This window comes from Lontra canadensis, unplaced genomic scaffold (assembly GCF_010015895.1).
Source record: "Lontra canadensis isolate GAN:19392208 unplaced genomic scaffold, GSC_riverotter_1.0 scaffold34, whole genome shotgun sequence".
Taxonomy (NCBI): domain Eukaryota; kingdom Metazoa; phylum Chordata; class Mammalia; order Carnivora; family Mustelidae; genus Lontra; species Lontra canadensis.
Window position 1 is genome coordinate 15,200,301 of NW_022631028.1, and position 5,858 is coordinate 15,206,158.

A 5,858-nucleotide genomic window follows, 5' to 3' on the forward strand; every position below is an offset into this window, starting at 1 on the left:
CCTAATGCAGGGCTCAGTCTCATGACCCCAAGATCATGACCTGAGCCAAAATGAAGAGTCAGACACTTAAACAACTGTGCAACCCAGGCTCCTCACAATGTGGATACTTTACCAGTGTGACGACAAACACACTAAGAACAAGACTTTTGAGAGACAGATTGCCTAAGTTCATATCCCAACACTGACACTTACCTATGACATGACCCTATATAACCTCTTTAGGCCTCAGTTTCTTAACCTGTAAAATGGAAATTTTAGTAGCTATAAACCTGAGTGTTTTTCTGAGTAGTAAATTATTAAAAAAAAAAAAAAAAAGATATAACAGGCTTTAAAGAGTTAATGCAGAGAACATTACACTAGAATTTTCCAAACTTTGGTCATTTTTATACCAGGTACAGAATTTGGGCCATACCCAAATGTACCATTTTATTATTAAATAAATGTTTTTTATTTAATAGTGCCCCTTTGCATGCAATTGTGATACTATCTAGAGTTAGGTTAAATTTCAAAAGTTAAGGGAAAAATCTTCTACAAAACAAGGTCTCCTTCAGACACCAGCCACAAGCTCCAGGGCTCTCAGACAAACTGAGGGGGGTCCCCATTTCCTCTTCAAGTTGATCATTTGCTAGAATGATTCACAGAACTCAGCAAAGTTCTCTATTTATGGTCACAGTTCTACTATAAAGAATTGGGACCAGCTAAATGCACAGACACATAGAACAAGATCTAGGAGAATCCCAAACACAAAATTTCTATGTTCTCAGGATGTACATTACTGTGTATCACCAACCAGGAAATTCAGCCAGAGCTCGGTGTCTTGAGTTGTTCCTTTGTTTTTTGTTTTTGTTTTTTTTTTTTAAGATTTCATTTATTTATTTGACAGAGAGAGAAAACACAAGCGGGAGAGTGGGAGAGGGAGAAGCAGACTCCCCACTGAGCAGGAAACCCCATGTAGGGCTTAATTCTAGGAGCCCAGGCTCATGAACTGAGCCAAAGGCAGACACTTAACAGACTGAGCCACACACATGCCCCATTGTGTCTCCAGTTTTTATCGGGGTTTTATTGCACAGCCATGAGCAACTCCACTGGTCACATGACTACACTTAATCTACAACCTCTCCAGAGGTTGGGTTGATGTCTCTTGGCTTAGAGTCCTGATCTTTAAATCACATGGTTGATTTTTGGTTTTTATAGCATGGCTGGCACCTATCCTGAAACTATCTAAGTGTCCATCATGAGCCATTCTGTAGCACAAACTCTGAAAAACCCGCAAAGAAAAACAAAAACACTTCTATCACTTGGTGACTCCAAGGATTAAGAAGTTACCTCCAGGGAACCAGAAACAAAGGCCAGCCAAGTTCTTTATTACAAAACACTTTTTCATCAGCTAATTTTTTGCATTAAACAAATGTATCATCATTGTAAGCAATAACAATGTAATCACAGGTTTGAAGTGTTAGTCATACCTTTTCTAATATAAATTAAGAGAGATGAGTAACTTAAAATTTAAAATGTTTATCTGCCTGTCATCCCAAATCATCTCATGTCACTATTTATATGTTTATTTTTAAGTTAAGTTTGTTATCTTATTTCCCCAACAAGCCCATATTTTTTATTTTATGTGTTAGACATGTTCCATATGAGTAAAGTCTGATGTGTGAGCTCTGAGGAACTGTCAGTCACTTTGTCCCTTCTTTTCATTTTACAGATGAGGAAACTGAGACCCAGCACAGGGAAATGACACATTCAAGTTCACACAGGTAGGATTCCATCTCAGTCTTTTGATCTCCAGTTCAGGGGTCCTTTTACTACTTTAACTGGGCTCCTTCCCCAGTTTGGAATCACTCTAAGACAGAAAGGTAAGGGTGAGTCTGGCATGCTTTGTACTAAATGCCATATGGAAGGTGCAATGTACCAAGTGCTAAGGATGGTGACTTGGGCTGACCAGGTCTCCAATACGTGAACCAAGTTAAAGTCAGGCTTTGTATCAGTCTTTATAGCCACCAACTGCAGGTTTATTGCCACTCAGGGCCTGATTGCTGTTTTTTTCCCTGATATTTAGTGGACATTTTCTTGTTATAGCCTCACTCCAGCCTATAGGCATGGGGAAAACATCTGCAATATCTCCTATTCATCTATTTCAACAACAATCTTAAAAAATAATAAACACAGTGTGGGTGGGTGGGTGGGTCAATGTGAACATGAAACTGAAGAAAAGCTGGCATAAAGAACTTGTGTCTAAAAAACAAAAGGGCCAGCATCTTGGAACTTTCCTCAAGCTTGCTAAACAACTCCACTCCGCGCAACAATGTTATTTGATATTTGCCTAATGGGAATGATAAAGTGAGGGCAGAGACAGGCATCTATTTGTAAAATTCCACATTGATTTTTTCCCCCTTATATATGCACCCAGACACAGTGGTGGCAAATGATCTTTTAAAAATTTAAAAATACATTAAATAGATGAATGAGCCTCCAATAAATGTGTATGTGAAGAGTTCTTTACTTGACACAGCTTTCTGCCACGAAAACTAAATGCATTCCCGGAACACGCTACAAGTAATCTCTTGACAGCTACTATTTTGGACACTGATATTTTATACCCGTGTTTAAAGTGAACTCTGATATGTTTTGACTCTTTGTTCTTTTTCTTTTTTGTTCACCCAGTATCTAAATCCTGCAATATTCCTTTGCAAAATCTGTCCTTGCCTCTCCTCTTCTCATCACACCACCCAGGCTTTTTTTTTTTTTTTTTTTTTTTTTTTTTTACTTTGTTTTGGGATAATGGAAGAGAATTCTGAGCTGTTCTTTCTGGATCCAGGGCCTCCTTACCAAACATTTCTGTGTGCAGTGATGTTCTTCATGAATCCTCGAGGTCACTAGGTCACGGCCCTTGCTGGAAAGGAAGTGTAAGTGGTGCGAGGGCTCAGGCTCCAGAACTGATTTCAAATCCTGACTCCTACACTCATTAGCTCTGGAATTTGGGGCACATGAATTTATCTTTCTGAACCACAGTTTACATATCTGCAAAAGGGGGATGAACTACATACCTCATAAGGTTATTATGAGAATGAAAGGAAACAATCCATGTGAAGTGTTCAGCACCATGTCTGGAGTGTTGTAAATGTCCACTAAGTAGTAACTATAAACACTATTATTATCTATTGAACCAACCTTAGACTTTTTTAACCATATTGCAAAATTCTCCCAAAATGAAGCCAGCTCCTATGTCTCCATGTTTTTGCTATTTCTTTCTTAAGCAATGTAACCAATGAATGATTCAGTCCAATCCTGAAAAGGCTGAAAGTCTGAACAATCTGTCCCCAAGGAACTATGCTGCTGGTAACAAGGCCACGCAAGGCACCCTGATATACTATATACCTCCCATAGATAGATGATAGATAGATAGATAGATAGATATAGATATATAGAGATATATAGATATAGATATATAGAGATATATAGAGATATAGATATTCATTCCCAGAGATAAGATTCACTTTACAAATGACATATAAGAGTTGTTTCAGTTTGGTTTTTTGGTCTGAAGTACAGAACTCAGTCAAAGATAGATTAGACCAGTGTTTCCTACTCTCCATCTGAAAATTTAAGTGAAAGGACAAGATTGTTCCTGATGAAGAGGAAACTTTCAGTTTCAAGTAATAAGAACCCAATTCAAAATAGCTTTAGAAAAGAAAAACAAAAACAAAAAACAAAGAAACAAAAAGAAACAACAACATCAAAAAACAAACCACAGGGATTCACTGGCTAATTAAAAATTTGATTATTGTGCTAAACTCAACCAAATCTAGCTCTAATGATACCAAGAACTTGTCTCTTTCCATTCTTTGTCTCTGTTCTTAGAATTAGCTTCATCCCAGGCAGCTCTACCTGCCTGGTATCCTGATGATCTCCAACAGATCCAATCTTACCTTCTATCATCCTAACAACTAGCAAAGTAAGAGTTTCTCCTTCCCAGAACTGATGCCCACTGGTTTGACTAGCTTGTCTTGAGTCCCAAGCCCTCTGCAAACTATTCATTGTATTTGGGAGAGGTGAGAGTCCTTGACTGATAGTCTCCTCCTAATTGAATGCAAATGAGCAAAGGATAGTTCCCAAAGGAAAAACTAGGGCTGTTTCCGATAAAGGAGAAATCTGTACTGGTTAGACAAAGACAGAAGATGTTTATTAGGCCATCCAAAGCTCTTTTTAAACTCTGTAGCTACCTTTGGAACCTTTTAGAAGCTTCAAGACTGGGCCAGTTCCATTGACAAATCCTTAGGGCACACTTCCCTCTGCAGTTAGAGTCTGGTTTACACAATACGTCCCATGGGTAAGTTGCTCCTGTCTAAGTGACACATCTTCCTTGTTTGTCTTTGAAGCATTCCTGTTGGGCTTCTCAGCTTCTTGAGAAGGTGTTCTGTTAAAGCTAGATTTTATAGGTCACTGGATCTGGCTGGTCTAAGGCCAAATGGAAGAGGATAATACTTAATTCGAGTTTGAGTTCTACTATGATCGAATCAAATGTTCCCTCTCTTGACATCAGAAGGCTCCTTTTGTTTCCTTCTGTTTATTTCAGCCAGTCCATCATCAATATTTAGTAATTGCCTATATGGGCCAGACATCAGACTAGGCACAGATGCCACAGAGTTTGAATTCAAAGTCCCTTTTCAGGGCGATCCTGGGTCCAGTGAGAAGCTGATGTGGTCATGTGTAATAAGCATTGCAATGATGGTGTTACAAGGTACTGAATACAGAGAAGAAATAGACATGAGGTCAGCAAAGCTTTCCTAAAAAGATGAGATCTGGAGTACTGGAGACGAAGACTGAGTTTGCTGGGAGAGACAGAGGAGTGGCATCCCAGGGTGGGGTAAAGTAAAGGCATAGGAGTAGAAACCAAGAGGTTTTAAAGATCTGCAAGTGGAGTGGTAGGGGAAGGCCAGGGTTCTGGAAGTGACGGTGGGAACAGGGATGAAATCAGAGAGGTGGATGAGTAGAGTAGAGGTGTAGAGGCACCACGTACATTCCTCTTCAAGGAAGGTCTTGCTTTTTGGCTACAGGGTGGACAGTCTGCAGCTAAACTCCAGGTGTCCGCATTTCAGGGTAGGCTCAGCCGCAGAAAGTGGTTTGTCTAAGGTTTTGTTCCTGAGGCAGCCTGCAGGGTCTATAGGCTTGGTGATTTGGGCCCAACAGGGGACACTCTGATATACAGAACTCCTCCAGAGCCCCCAAAAGATAGGTTAACCGAGGCCATGTCAGCCCTGCATCACAGCTCGACCTGTTTTCTTCAACACTTCTTCCTCTCCTCCTTTTTATTGGCAGTGCTCTCCAGTAAATATCTGGAACTCCAAACTCCATCTCACTTCAGCTTTTTGAGAGCTCAACCTAGAGACCAGCATGGATCCAACTGCAATAAGCTTTGTATATGAAGCTGAGCCTGTTACCTGTACTCAAGCATTTCATAAGGAGAACCAATACATAAAATGTGCACTCTAAATTCTCAGTATCTCCCAAAGCCTGAAATAAACATTCTGCCTTGTTACAAAGCTGGGAAAACAAAGAATAAAAATGACTCTATTATATGTGTTCTACAAACATTCCTGAGTGCCTATTCAGTGTAAGAAACTGTCTGAGGCATCAGAGACAAAAAAAATAAAACATGGCCCATAGAAAACTTCTTGCAGATAGCCTCTGAGAAGTTCCAGGCTGGTTAGAAAGGTCACGTGAGCCAAGTGGGCAAGGTGAAAATGAAGATCTAAAACACATTATTGGGGGGGGCCACCTGAGTGGCTCAGTGGGTTAAAGCCTCTGCCTTCGGCTCAGGTCATGGTCCCAGGGTGCTGGGATCAAGCCCTGCA

The 5,858-nt window shown here is 40.1% G+C and overlaps 1 long non-coding RNA gene across 1 annotated transcript; it reads left to right on the top strand.

Annotated features, from left to right (window-relative positions):
• Positions 1 to 1,713: 1,713 nt before the first annotated feature.
• On the top strand, positions 1,714 to 5,595 carry LOC116873611. Its single transcript, XR_004383859.1, has 3 exons — positions 1,714 to 1,760; positions 3,865 to 3,958; positions 5,323 to 5,595. It is a non-coding gene; the product is annotated as an uncharacterized LOC116873611 (long non-coding RNA).
• Positions 5,596 to 5,858: the final 263 nt, after the last annotated feature.